Here is a 16,472-nt window from a genome sequence, read left to right as displayed (position 1 = left end):
TGGATAATTAAGTAATAAAAATATTATACTTTTGACTTCATGTAAGTTTTTAGTTAAAATATTGCAATTAAATAATTAATATTTTTATTTAAAAAGTTAGGCGCTTTTGGCTAACCAGCTGGTTTGCTGGTATTAAAGACTGCTAAAAGTTTCCATTACATATTTCATGTAACTTAGTCTCATTGCCGAAATTATTTTAAGCTTAAAAATTTTGATAGTAATATAACTCGTATTATTTTAGAAGCCTTACACCATTCTGTTCATTGTACTATTCGCTTCCCTAATTTTCTATCATCTCCCTTAAAATTTAAATTTTAAACGAAAGTGATTAAGCTTCAGTGTTAATACAAAAGTTTTTTACTGAAACCATTCATGATATTTTTTTTCTTAAATATGAGTACAGAAAATAGAATCGTTCAATATTAGAATCTTTATGAATGCTTCAGCATGCATATTAGTTCCGAAAATATCATAGAAAATTATTCAATAAATATTTATCTGCTTAAATAAGAAATTCGATTTAATTTATTAAAAAAGTAATTTTCAAGTGATAAAAACGATAGTATATTTTTATACATCTAATTATGCTACAGGAAAGATCAACAATCTTTAAAAATGAACACTCTCTATAAACAATTTTTCATTACTTACTTGCGAAATTATCTTAGTCGTAAGTTAAGCAAAATTTCAAAACGTATATTAATAATACACTTTAAACAGAAATTATTCAATATTATTCGCCTTTAGCGACCAGTATGGTTCTCTAAGGAAGCTAGTTATCTTTGATTTCAGTCAAAACGTTTAGATATAACTTAATATCCATGACACAGTGGAATTGTCTGACATCAAAGATGTTATTTAATATTCTTACATCTTTCCCCTTCATAGTGTACATGAAACTTTTTAATGAACATCATGGCTTCCTTGACATCATGGAGCTATTAAAAACGAAAATGTCCAGTGTATTTATCTTGTAAATTTCGGGGTTTTGTAACTTCATTTTTTTTTTTTTTTTGTATATGAATTGTAAACTACACAGATATTAATCAGAAACCTTGTTCTTTAACATTCAACAATGGGAGAAACGACGCGATCAGAATGTTGAAGAAACAATGAAAATGGTTTCAGTTTCAGGGCAAATGTGTAATATATTGTTGGAAATCAGATTTAAAAAAAAACACACACACACATTTTTAAAATTACCAAAATTTTATAAATATTCGCAAAACTATTAAATTGATATCATAAAAAGGTATATAGTATAGGGTTTAAATTTTCCCTATAAACAGCATCCTACATCACAAAAGGATGAACGGATTGCAACGAAATTTGATATACAGACAATACACAAGATGCACTCACGGAATCTTGAAAAAAAAAACTTTAGTTCCAAAATTTCCATCAAAGGGTGCCTTTTCCAGATAAATTTAATATAATAAACAATTAAAACGGAATACAGAAACATTATTAACATTTATTGACTAGTTTCTGATCATTTTGTTATCGAACTACATTTAGCACAGGTAAGGAAAAAATAATAGTATGCTTTTAGGGGATGGATGGGGAAAACAGTTCAATTTGCAGAAACAAGAGCAGATTAGGACGAAATTGCACAAAAGAAGCAGTTGTTAATCATGTCTAGGACGATGTAGGGAAATTCACCTCATTCACCTACAAAATTTCAAGTCGGTGAAATTCCGTGAGTGCATTTCGTGTATAATCTATATATCAAATTTCATAGCAATCCGTTCAACCGTTTGCGTTGTAGGATGCTGTTTATAGAGAAAGTTTAATTATAACCACCCTGTATGTATAGTTAATCCAGAAAACGCAACAATGTAACTCAATTTTTAGTTAATTAAAATTTGAGAAACAATTGTTCTGAGGTGCACATTTTCACCCTCTAAGGTATACATGAGCCAAATTTTTTATCTGTAGATCAAATGATTTGGCCTATAGGACGCTACATATATTCATCTTTATTAGTAGTACCAGTCGCCTTCCGCGACCAGCCGGTTCGCCAGTATTAATGCTCGCTAAAATTTTCAATTGAATTTTTTATGTAACTTGGTCTCTTAATAGCTTTTTCAACAAAATAATTTTAGCTTCAAATTATGATAATCATATACTATAATCATATAATCACTCACACTATTACGGAGGTCTTTAGCCGTTTTGTGCTTTGTGCTGTATATCTCACTCTAATTTTCTGTCAGTTCTCTGTAAAATTTCAACTGTAAATTAAAGTAGAAATGATTAAATTGTAATTAATAAAAAAGCATTTTTTTACAGAAACCAAGTATTTTTTTAAATGTGAGTACTGAAAACAGAGTAATTTGGGAATACATATGGGCACTACAGACTAATTTTCATAATTTATGTAATATCTCAAAGAATTATTCAACAAAAATTTCTCCGATTCATCATATAATTCAGCTTTTAGTTTTACTTTCAAAAGGATTTAAATGACGTCAGCAATAATATTTTATTTTGTTTCGTTCTATATACGAGGGCAAATCAAAAATTATCTACACTTTTCATTCTATAGTTTATTAACATGAAGCTAGGGTTATACTAGGCACATCAATTTTCTACGTAACCTCCCTCCTTTTCAATGCTCTTGGCCCAACGGTCAACGAGCCTTACGTATTCCTTCCAAATAAAAGGTTTTCGGTTGGTCGTGAAGCCACTTTTGCCCCGCATTTTGCACGTTTAAATCTAAGGCAAATCGGCGACCACGCAAAGCATCCATGAATGGCCCAAACAAGTGAAAGTCAAATGGAGCTAGATCTGAGATGTAGGGAGGGTGTTCCAATAACTCAAATTTCCTCTTGTTGATGGTTTCAATAGTATTATGAGCCGTTTGTGGCCGTACATGCAACAACAAAACTTTCTTCGACAACAAACCTCGGTGTTTGTTGCGAATTGCTGGCTTCAGCTTCTTTTTCAACATTTCACTATAACTCGCACTGTTGATCGTCTTTCCCTTTTCCATGAACTCTTCCATTATGAACCCCTTTGTGTCCCAAAACACAGTTAACATAACCTTTCCTGCGGATGGCCCAGTCTTGAATTTTTTCTTCGTCGGAGATCCAGGGTGTTTCCACTGCATACTCTGGCGCTTTGATTCTGGCTCATAGTGATGAATCCATGTTTCCTCTAAGGTAACTATTCTGCTTAAAAATGCATTACCTTCGATGCTGAAGCGAGTGAGTAAGCGTTGACAGACCCTAACACGAGTGAGCTTATATTCTGCAGTAAACTTTCATGGTACCCACCGTGCACAGACTTTATGAAAACCGAGCTCGTCGTGGATGATTTGATGGGCAGAGCTATGACTGATGTTCAAAGCAGATGCCACCTAATTCGCCTATTCGCCAGAACCATCTCTCGAGCTTGCTGAATATTGTCATCTGTAGTGGAGGTTGATGGCGTCCTGCTCCCTCTTCTCTTACACTTGTTCGACCACTTTTAAACTTCTCGAGCCACAAAAAAAAAAAAAAAAAAAAACAGTTTTACATGATAATGCACTTCTCCCATATTGCAATGACAGTCTGCGATTAATGTCTGACCCTTTGACACCCTCCGACCAGAGGAATCGAATCACTGCTCGTTGTTCCTCTTTGGTGCAAACTTTTAATGGAGCAGCCATGATATATCTGAAACAGAAGGAAGGAAAATGGCGGAATTGTGATAAAACGTTCATAGCATTACCCTAACAGTATAACAATAAAATAAGCGTGGACAGAAGTCAGTGTGCACAGTTTAAGCAGAGTTATGTCAAAAATGTAGATAATTTTTGACTTGCCCTCGTAAATAAATATACTTCAAAAAATCCTGAAGTCTAAATTTTATGTAGTCTTTTGATTCTAAGGAATCATATTCTGCGAAATATCCTTGACATACTAAATTTAAATTAATGAATAAACGTTCTTATAAGCGCGATCAAATCTGGCCAATTTATAAAGTTTTAAATATTACAATTTTAAAACAACTAACATTTTCATAACCTTATGCCTATCAGTTCTTGGGGAAAAAAACCTGGACGCTGATTGGCATATCTTTTATGGAACGGTCATTGAAATGGTCTAAAATCCTCAGTTTTTACAGAATATTGATATTCAAATTCTCAATGGAGTGCAACACTATTTATTTTAATTATTAGTGTTTCAAGAATATTTTGTTAAATAAGATTCAGAGGATTTATGTAAAAATTTAAAATTCATAGTTCATCAGAGCATTTATTGACTCAAATTATATAGAATATAATTATTGGCTTCAATAAGACCATTTTGTTAGCAGATGTATGTCTAATACAAAGTCGTTGTTGTGCCCTAATTAGAAAGGATATCCTATATGTAGTATATATTAAACCATGTTTGCCTTAAATAAAACTGATTTATTGAATCAATAATATGGATATTTTAAAAGAAAACCTTTTCTTGCATTAGTTTTTTAGAAAATATCATATTTCATTTTTTTTTTTTCATTTCATACAGACACTTGCTGAAAATTATACTTTTCTAAGTTTAATTTGCAATAATTTTTTGCTAATTTTTTTTTAATTTGAGTTTTTATTAATATGATAGCAACACGTTCATAAAAGCTGATTTTTTCCCTTGCACGCGTAATGTGTTCGTGCGGTTAAATTTTGTTTTTATTTTGTGCAAAATAAAAACAAATGTGTGTTGTTGGAAAACCTGGTTAAAATATTTTTATTAAAATTCCTTAAAGATAGAAAATGTAATTTAAGGGTTAAAACATCGGTATCATTGAAAATATAATTTTTTAAACTTTAAGATGATGTAAAAAACCATTTTTTGTGCTATAATATTTTCAGATATTATCGTGAAAAGATGCCAAAATTTCGCTTAATTTTTAATTATGCATTAATTTACATAATTCTAATTAAAATTTCAAAGAAATCGCCCCGAGATGCACATTATCACGCTTCAAAGAATGTATGTGCTAAATTTAGCAGCTCTAGGTCAAATATTCAGGCATGTACAGCACCAACACACATTAATCTTTATATAATCATATATATAAAAATTTTGAACTAATGTGGCTTAGCAATTGGTCAAACTCATTAATTAAACTATTTATAAAAAAATAAGTAATACAAAAGTTATAAAGGCAGTTCTTAAGGTAAATATAGTTAAATTGCTTAAAAGCATTTGAAATTATATTTTAAAACTTAATGACTCACGAATCGAATTGTGCATTACTTGTGATTAATGACTCACGAATCGAATTGTGCATTACCTGTGATTATTTCAGAGGATGTCTCCTAGCACATCAGCACCAGGGATCCTCAGCAAGCTTATTCCGGTCATAACCAATAAAATCAATATTGATTTTATATTTCTCTAATATATCAAGAATTTCACACAAATAATTGTTCACATTTCTTACCTAAATCTTTTCTCGTAGGTTAAATTGTTAACCAAACATTTCCTAAGCAAAAAATGCAAAATTTCATTAAAAACGTTATAAACGGTTTTAAAATAAAATAAAAAAAAACATTTTTATGACATTACGAAATCTTTTAGATGAAATAATAATGATCATAATGATGTTTCATTTTATGCTTGTTTACAATTATATCTGTAATATTAAAAGCAAAAATGCATCTCTTTTCTGTCTGTGGTTGCAGTCCAAACTGTTAAAGCTACCAAATTAGAAAATTATATACTTTGAAAGATGAGAGCGTGCACTTCAAAACAATTATTCAGTACTATAATTAATCAAATGTGAAGCGAAATTTCGATGGTATAGTGATAAAAATAAGATAGTTTACTTACTCTATTACCATAAAATTTATAGGAAATTACATTAAATTAAAATTTAAATATCCATTATTTCAATAATATATTTAGTTGTGCAATTTCCCCTCAACTTTAAGATATTTTTTTTTTAGTAAAATATAGGTAAAATTTAAAATACTAATTTCGCTAATACTAATTCGCTGAAATACTAATTCAAATCAGAACTATTTATACGCTTCATCAAATCCTTAAATTGTTTATTTTTCTTCCGTGAAAAATATTGTTATGTCTGATAACATTTTAAACTAAGAATTTTACTTAGTCTTAGGTAAAAAAAAGGTAGTATATGATTATATCTTACAAATTCAATTCTTACGAATTAGATTCACTCTCTATATATAATACTAGCCGCCTTTGGCGACCAGCTGGTTCGCGAATATTTTATGTAATTCCTACTTTAATAGATTCTTCATTAAAATATTTCAAATTTCAATTCACTCATAATATTATAAAGACCTTCAGTCATAACGTAATCTGTATCTCTCTAATTTTCTGTTAGCTCCCGTAGAATTTATGCTTTACATTAAATTAAAGTGTAAATGATTAATCTGCAATTAATATAATATTTTTTACTGAAACAAAGCATTTTTTTAATAATATGATTACTGATAATAGAGTCACTGAGCATTTAAACTTTATGGGCACTAAAGAATATCTTTCTTAATTTATGTATTATCTCAAGAATTTGTCAACAAAATTTTCTCAGATTCATCATGAACAGATCGATTCATTAACAATGTTTAATTTTAAATGCATCAAACACTAAGAAAATAAAATGAATCGTTTAAAATAATCGGTCGAAAACAGGTTTAAAAAAACTACTTAAAAAACGATGTACTTAAAACTATAAGCATATACAAAAAATATATATAACATAAATACAATTTAATTACAAAAGCATACAACTAACCTAAAAATAATTTAAATCATTGAAAACAGGTTAAAAAAACTACTTAAAAAACGATGTACTTAAAACTATAAGCATATACAAAAAATATATAACTAACATAAATACAATTTACTTACAAAAGCATGCAACTAACCTAAAAATAATTTAAATCGTCCGTTGATAATGGTTGTCATGGCAACAGTCGGAACAGAATGCGCATGCGAGAATTTTCTTTGCCAATTACGGTAACGCAAATGCCTGAATTTTTCTACGCCAGTTGGGGTAACGCTATGCAGATTAGACATTTTTAATTTCCTTTATTCTGTGTTATTTTAATTCAAAAGTATTTCATAATGAATCTGAAACATGGATTAATTAACAATGTTTAATTTTAAATGCATAAAACATTAAGAAAATAAACAGAATCGTTTGAAATAATCCGCCGAAAAACGTTAACCCTAGCCTCATTTCTGTTGGGAGAAAAAAAACTGAAGCCTTACTCGTTTGGCGGTGGGGAAAATGGAAGATTTTTTTGGCGGGAAAGTTAGTTTTTAATTAATAATTAAAATTTCAAAAAAAGGGTGCACATTCCCGACCTCTAAGGTATACATGTACCAAATTTGATAGCTGTATGTCAAATGACCTTGCCTGTAGAGCGCCAACACACACACACACACACATTGAGCTTTATTATAAGTATAGATATAGATTAAGCATAAGGTAAGTTTTATTTCAGGATTAGATATGTAATATACGTTATGGATTAGATATAAATATGTGTCGTATCATATTTATGAAGGGTACATAAATTATTTAGGAGATTTTCATGACTTCTAAAACTGTGGGTATTTTTAACTTTGCACTCACAGTATTTGGCAATGAATAATTAATTAATCAAACAACTTCTCTAAGATTAAATAATCTCATTAAAGTCCAAAAAATATAAATATCATGAAATATTTTCATTTATTAAATCTTAAGGCTGAATTCTTAATTTCATTTTTTAATGCAGAATAAAGATTTTAATCAGTATATTCTATACTTTTATATATTTTTTCAATGATGGTGGCATATATTACTGAATTACTTTCTTAAATTTAATTCGATAAAAAACAATTTTCCGAGTATTTGAAGTCTGTTTTGTTTCAAATCAACGCATCTCAATGGCACTTTTGAAAGGTCCGTTTTCAAGTCTGTATTTTTTGTTTCCAAGAAAGTTTCTTTTTTGGCTATTCCTATACGAATTTACAACGAAATAAATTTATTTTTTGCCTCAAAAAGACCAAACATGTCTGATACTAGTTGTTTGCTCAATCCACGCCTCTTACATCTTATACATTTCTTTTTGCTTATAATTTCTATATTTTATTATTCATGAAATTTATTCTGCTTTTTCTCATTCAGCTTATTGCAATTCTAGACAATCTACTAGCATTTCGAAGCAGTTATCAGTTTTTGTTATTGCTTTGTTTTGGTAATAGAAATGTGATCTGCAGCACTTATTATATTAACTCCGAGGCTAATTTATCAAATATTTTGCGCATGATTCACTTTTATTAAAGAGATATATTTTCCTTTGTTAATTAATCAAAAAAAAGTTTTTGAAATACGCATTACTCGCTTATCTGTATCAGAAATTATGTTTGAGTACAGAATTTAAGAAGTTTGATTTTTGGAATTATTTCAAATAAATGAATATACAGAAGTATTTAAATAATATATATATATATATATATATATATATATATATATATATATATATATATATATATATAAGCATTATTTTATGTGAAGCAGAATGCAGTTTGAAGACAGTGAAGATACTTTTAATTTCATGACGTCGTTTTATTTCATTTTGAAGAAGCAGGCATATGTACAAGCGATGAGCATCCAGGTAATTCAGGAATTCGGACGATAGAAAATATTGCATCGGTTGGGTGAAACGACGTGCCGTAGGAGAAAACCATCGCTGTCGGAGAACTTTGGCGTAGCGAGAGACAGCACCGTAACATCAAATTGCCTCTCAGTCCAGGGATTTAATTCTTTTCATTCATTTCAACATATTTTTCACAGGAAACTATGCTTGTCGACTAAATAATATGTAACATATTTTGATTGAAGTAGAATGCAGGTTCGAAACAGTGAAGGGACTTGGTATTTTTAATTACGTTTTATTCTATTCCGAGTTTCAGGCATGATTATATACAAGAAAACGCAGTGCGGCGCAAACACAGAAGGAGGCAAAAAGGCAAAGCAGCTCATCACTAGCCTTATATAACATAGGATTTCCGGCCACGCGCCGAGGGAATGACCTTTTCAAGGGTATCGAAGTATCACTCTCATTTGAAATGTAGTTCTTGATGGCGCATTAGTTTTACAGAGGAATTAATTAAGCCGAAAGTGGAATTGGATCACGAAATAAAAGAATATTTTTAGAATGAAGTTACTATGGGCTAAATTAAGATAAAAGTTTTGGAAATAAATTTGGATCAAATCAAGAGTTTAAAATATCATTACATATATATATATATATATATATATATATATATATATATATTGCCTTTAAGACGTTTTATTTTATTTCTTGAGAATAAGAGTAAAAAAAAAACATTTTTATTAAATTCAAATAATTTGCTGATAATTTGGCGCCTCCTCCCCGAGCCTTAACTCTGCTTGCCCCGGACTAGTTACGCTACTACTGACATGGCAATGGCGTACAATATTTGCAAAATATTACCCTTTAGTGTAAATTAAGCATTTTTACTGGATCTATCGTATGATGCTTGGCGAGTTTTTCCGTGATTAATTTCTGGCATGCAGTTAATAGTGCCCGAAAATAGAATTTGTGCTTCAGAAATATTTTTCCCAACCGACTAGAACTAAAATTTGGCACAAAACTATAATTGTAGCGACAAAATATCAAATTTCATATAATTAAATTTGATATGTCATTGCGTTTTTGAGTTTTCGCGTTTACATACTTCTGGAAGTGCCGACCGACAGCCGTTCAGCCCAATGTTGGATTTCACTCAGAATTTGGTAGTTGTCTAAAATATATTAAATCTGTGTACCCAATTTTATTCATCTAGAAGACCTCCCTGCATTCGAAAAAACACATTTTTTTTGGTATAACATTTGTTTGTCAATGAACACGATAACTCAAAAACGTTTTAAGCTACGAGGATGAATCGCATAAATAGACTTTTGGCGAATTGCGATGCGCGACGATAGAATCTGGGACCTTGTGGTTCGCAGTCCAGTAACATAACCAGGATACAAAAGCATACGCTCGTGTAGCATAGTTGTTAACTGGCTTATATGCTATTCAATACAGACTCTCCCTCCAGTGAGTCGCAGGCGAGACGAACGATATGGCTGTTGAGTGGTGATGTATTATTAGCTGTTGTCTAATGGGCCTGTACCCAGTTGAGTAGCGAGTGTGTGTGGGTGAGTGGTTGCTGATGATGTTGCGCCAAGTGAGTCTGGTGATTTTGATTGTTGCGCCAAGTGAGTCTGGTGATTTTGATTGTTGCGTCAAGTGAGTCTGATGACTTTGTTTGCGGGTAGATGGCGCCACAACAGCTGTTTACGAAGGTTCATCGTCCGAGGTCACTAATTTAGCGGTATTGAAATGCGCGAGGACAGAACCTGGGACCTTGTGGTTTGCAGTCCAGTAACATAACCAGGATACAAAAGCATATGCTCGTGTAGCGTAGTTGTTAACTGGCTTATATGCTATTCACTACAGACTTTAATTAAATTTGAAGATATCTGTCAAATTTTGAACGAAATCCATTTGCAGGAAGGCCTCTCTGCCTGGCTGTTTCATTACAAGTAAAATCTATAACTAAAATGCAAAAGACTATGTAGATAAAATTTTGGTACATAGATTTAGTATCTAGAATATAGATGCTTATCAAATTTTGAACAAAATCTATCGTACAGTAGATGTTGGTCTGTTCTTTCGCATACATATAAATGTAATAAGTCATTAACAGAACGGCTTACATTAATAAAATTCGGTATGTTATCTTGTAATTACCAGCTGTAGTTTCGGGTCAAATTTTGGTTTTACTTAGTCGCCAAAATACATATTAGCACGATAGATTCAATAAAAAAAAAAGTTAGATTCATACCAAAATCTATATTTCGTAATTATTGTTCGCTAATGCCGTGCAGGACATTTGTGGCCTTACCCGAAATTCATAATATTTTGTGGAGTTGGAAGGGAGGGGGGGGGGGGGTAAGACCTTAATTGGAGAGTATACGAGAAAGTTTCGGAGAGACCACTCCCCTTGGTTACCCCTTTGCTTTCGAAGACTTTTCCGTTTGTTTTGCTACAACAAAGTATTGACTAAGAATCACCTCTCGAGTGCAAAAGTTTAAAAACTGCTGTTCTTCCTTGTGATATAATTCGATGCATAAATATGTAGACAGAAAATCAAGGAAATGCATAGCACTATGAACAGAATGACGTAAGGTATCTAAAACAATATGAGTTATATGCCTGTGAAAATTTTTCGACTTTATGAAGATAAATATGTTTTAGCTTCCAAATCATATGTAAAGTTTCAGAATGAGTAAAGTTTTTAATGGGAATTTCAATATAGAATTTCGTTTCATTAATTCCTAATGAACAATTTCATTAACTTCAATTACACTGATACTTGATCGACAAAATCATCATATGTAACAAATCGTCAAAGTCTATCCCAGGAGGATTTCTTTTCATATCACTTCTTCTGAAGGCACAAACGGAAACAGGGTTTTTTCACCACTTTCCATTTGTGTATCTAGGAATCCCGTTTTGTGTTTTTAGAAAGATCCCATGATTGTTTCACAAAATGTTGAATATCCAAAACTTTAGCTTTGCACCTATCATCCCCCTTTTTGCCCAACGATGTTATAATTTTTTGCATAATCAACTTTCTGTAATTAAATTTTACAGAACGAATCATATAATGGTCTAGTAGTTGAAGCACACTTGTGCAATTTACAGGAAAGACGCAATTCGCAGACTAGAAGATTGATCAATAAACAAAAGAATTTTTCTCCTTTGAATCTTCATATGCGTATCTAAAGACAACAAAAAGCATGTAAATAAAGAAGTCATCCTGAAATTTTTTGTTACTACACTACGCATTTTGTATGTAAGGTCTTTACGTTTTTAAAACATTGCGGCTTTGCTGTCCTTGTTATCACAAATAGCTTCAACTTGTCAGTTTCATCAGTATTAACTGCAATTAAAACCATAATTCTTAATTTTCTCATTCCCTCCCACTTTCCAAAGCATTTTTCATTTCTATAGCAAAAAGGTTGGTCGGTTTCTAAGTCATAAAACAATCCTGTTTCACCTGTGTTGTAAATGTTGGATGGTGAAAACCCTTAACTGGAGACATGAATTTCCTTACTTAATAAGAGACATAGAGTCAAAAAGACTCCATTATTATCTTTCTTTTATGTCTTTTGTAAATAGTATTAGAATTTATTTTGGAAACGCAATATATTCCGGAAAACATGTAATTATCAAAAATATTTAAAATATTTATGCTAAAAATGCTAAATGTTATTATATTTAAGGTTGGAAAGATGTTATAAGAAAAACCTGAACTACCTTTTAATGAGCACTTACTTCGTTTAGATATTATGTTATTAAATGTTATAATAAAGAAAGATAATAATGGAGTCTTTTTGACTCTATGTCTCTTATTAAGTAAGGAAATTCATATTTAATAACTTTACTTAATATTATTAAATACTAGAATTTAAGAAACAAAAAAAATGAACAATAAAATATTTTAAAATGTTGCCTTAAGAATATTTCTTTATTCTTCTTGCGTTTTACATCATGCAAATGCAGCTGGGACACTCGGCTTCAGAACATTGTCCACATACTGGATGTTTACAAGAATGCCATAGAGTAGATGCTTTCCTTTTCAATTTTTTTGGGGCAAATGGCACAATATTTTCTAGTAGGTAATTTTCCACTGCTATCTACTTGTACTTTTTCCTCTCCTTTTATCAAGTATTTTCGTAATTGAAAATCTCACTTCCTATCAAAGACTGGTATTTGTTAACCTTCGTTCTCACTTTTTACAGGCGAGCTGCTTCACGAAGTTTTGTATAAAATCTAACCTTGACTCTTTTCTATAGTCTAATAACCCGGTAAATAATAAATGCGTTAATTGCACTTATGTCCGTTAGGCGAAAAAATATAACCATTGGCCACCTTCTGGTTCTCCTACTAATACAATATATGACACATTTTTCATTAAAGGCATCAACATCAGATTTGGTATTATAAAAATTGATATTTTCCGGGTTATTGATATTTGAATCTTGGGATATTGATGATTTTATAGACGATATTAGCGATACAGTTATGCCTTTTTTTAAGAGCATATAATACAAAGGTTAAATCCTTCGATAAGTCATAAATTTGCTAGTCAGAAATTAAGTGTTGCGTTGTATATTTTTTCAATCACAGTTTCAAAGGCATGGAATCATTGACTTCATAAATAGCAACGAAAAACTTTGAAAAAGAATAACTCGGTTATACTCAAGCATTCAAACTTATATTTCTGCCAATATACTGCTAAAAGAACTACTTGAAGGAATTGAGGAAAGAATTTATACAACCACAAAAGAAAAGTGATAATAAAAGTCAATTACAACACGAAGTCCGTTTGACTCCCGTCTCCAGTTACGAATTAAGCAGACAGAGCAATTTCTCTTCGCTATATTTTACTACATTTACATTTACATCCATTTTGGACTATGCAGTATCATTTTTTAAAACGTTCGGTCCAATTATTGGATACAGAAAAATCTTTCACAGTACGCTTTTCGGCAAGTTGAAGGGCTATTCCGTTGATCAGAGGCCCATTAATGGCACTTAGCACGATGCTGAACCATTCCACTAACTCAAATTCAAGAATAGAAAAAGGACTGGAATTCAACGATTTTATGTATTCGGCGATTTGTGGTTGAATTCCTTTCCGGGAAAGTGAATATAGCGAATAAAGTTTAACATTTCGTTGTAATTTTGTTTGTGTTATGTTTTGTAATACTTTTTACATTGTACAGCGCCATAAATACCATTATCGGTTATTTTTGGAACTAAATTCTATTTTTTTTTTTTAAAGAATTCTACATTCCTTGTCATCATTAGTCTCCATACAGAGTTTGGTATATCATTTCGGTTGTTAGATTAAGCTACGAGTGATTTTGAAAAGTGTTAGTTTGAAAGAAATCATCCTCTACTATTTCGTTTTGTTTTTCAGATAGTTACTGATCACTGAAAAAGTTTAGGTTTTAATTTTAATTCATTTGATTTTTTTTTCTTTTCGAAATACGCCAGGTTTATTTTAGTTGAACACAAGGACGGCTTTTTTATTTGCACGGATCTTCAAACATGTAAACATATTTTTTTTTCATTGCTTATCTTTTAAATTGGAAATTAATTAATTTTAGAAATAATGGAAATAATATTATATTCATTGTACAGTAAAAAATAACGTTGCTGAAAATTATACATATGGATGTTTTCAATATTAAGAGAAAAATTTTCTTCATTTATATAAATATCATTAAAAGAATCGATTAAAAAAATTTTTTTAATTAATAAAATTTACAATAATTTTTTTTTTTAAATTTTGAGTGCTGAGCATTTCAAAGTATGTTTGTTTTAGTAGCTCTAGACCCAATGCTCTGAGCTGTATGCACTCACACACATACAATTACTTGTATTAGTAGTAAAGTTTCTGAAAATTTCAAATTTCCTCAACGTGATATCATTCTGTATGTTTACTTTCGTGACCCTCAATTTAAAAAGGTCTGACACAAACTGAAATATGGATATCTCCGACGAGAGTACATCTTAGAGAATAAGAAAGGCAGCCAATTGCACTTAGAACAAAATATAAGAAGTTTGATGGAATTATAAGTAGCATTAAAAACACAAATAAGTAGTATTATATCACATTTTTATATTTTTTATTCAGTTTTAATAATGCAATTTTTTACAAACAAATATTGATTGAAGAAATTTATTTTAAATTTAAACTAATTATAAATTAATTCTTGTTTAGTTAAAAATTTTTTGTAGAAATCTTATCTACATCAGGCCAAAATTTAAAAATTATCCAAAATTAATTAAAAGCAATATTTTAATTATGCAAAAATACATCATTTTGTAGTGTAGGATAATACTTCACGTTCTACTATTACAAAGCATACATCAGCATTGTTTGCTTGGTATCTTACATTCTTTAAATTTTATATTTAACTGCTTTGGTTTCAGTTTGCATAATTGAAATTGATGTAGGACTGACTTAATCTAGTTCTTACTTTTTTAATAAAATCTTGTAATAATTGTTTAATTGATTAGTACAGTTCTCATTGCAATCAATTTATGGTCTCATTGTTTAAGATAGATTTTTCATTAAGATAGTTTATTATTACTTTAATAATCGGTTCTTTTGAGCGAGTGTAGTTGTAATTTATTGTGCACGCAGCATCTGTTTAATAACAATATGAGCGAATTTTTACTTCAACAATTCACTATCACTCAAATGGATTCTTAACTTATCTATTTGGCGAATGTGTTATAGTATTCTTTCAACCAAATGTCTATAAAATGCTTGGAATACTTATGAATTGATGTAATTTGTGTATATAATTATAACGTCTATGAATGTTCCTATTTTACTTTATATGCCCAAAAGTAGGACAATTCTAAACTTATATGATGCACAGAGACTAATACCCATTTACTTCAAGTGAAAACGCACTAGCAGCAAAAGTTTTTACTGAATCGAATTTCAAAGGTATCGAACTCGAATTTGAAAATAATTCTTTTCTTATCAAGTGAAATTACATGTGGCGTTATATCGCTGTGGCGAAATTAAATGTACAACTTCTAGAGGCGTTTCATTTCATGATTATATACTGAATTCTTAAAGAAATGCTTTAAAGAGTAGTAACTTTTAGCGTATATATTTTGTATGATGTATTCCATTATAATAATAAATATTTTCCCACAGGATAAATATTTTGTATCACGAAACTATATTCAACTTTATATTATTGTCTTTTCCCCACTTTTATTTACTGTAATAAAGTGTAAAAAAAAAGTAGATAGAAATTAATCTGAAGTAATGTACATTTTTGAAATACTTAGTATTAATATTAACAAAAACTGGATTACCTTTTAAATAAATACATTTTAAATTTTTTTTTAAACAGCATTAAATTTTATAATTTGTTTCTACAACAATCAAAATATTTTCCCTCGAGTTAAATTATTTTTTGTGCTGCTGAGATTTATTCAAAATTTATCTATTCATATCCTCTTTCTTTTTTAAAAATATATTTTACTTATAATATTCAAATATACAGAAATAGAAAAAAAAAAAAAAAAAAAATAGAAATCATCAGCCCTTAAAATATACAATATATTTTTTACTCAAAACTGAATTCTGTTTGAATTTCATCAATAAATCAGAGTAATATTATATATTTGAAATCATTTATATTAGGAAAATTATTTTCATTCAATCAAAATTAGTTTTTTTTAACACACATTTATTTTCTCAGCGTTTCTTCGGAATTAAAATTTATATTATCACAATCGATTTCTTAAAGAATAATTTTAATAGTTGCATTTATAGAAATAAAATTTTCTGTTAATGTTACTTATTTTAATGTTTTTTAATTCAATCTAAATCCAAAATAAATTTCTATTTCATTTTTTT

This window comes from Argiope bruennichi, chromosome 1 (genome assembly GCF_947563725.1).
Source record: "Argiope bruennichi chromosome 1, qqArgBrue1.1, whole genome shotgun sequence".
Lineage (NCBI taxonomy): Eukaryota > Metazoa > Arthropoda > Arachnida > Araneae > Araneidae > Argiope > Argiope bruennichi.
This window is presented reverse-complemented; position numbering follows the sequence as displayed.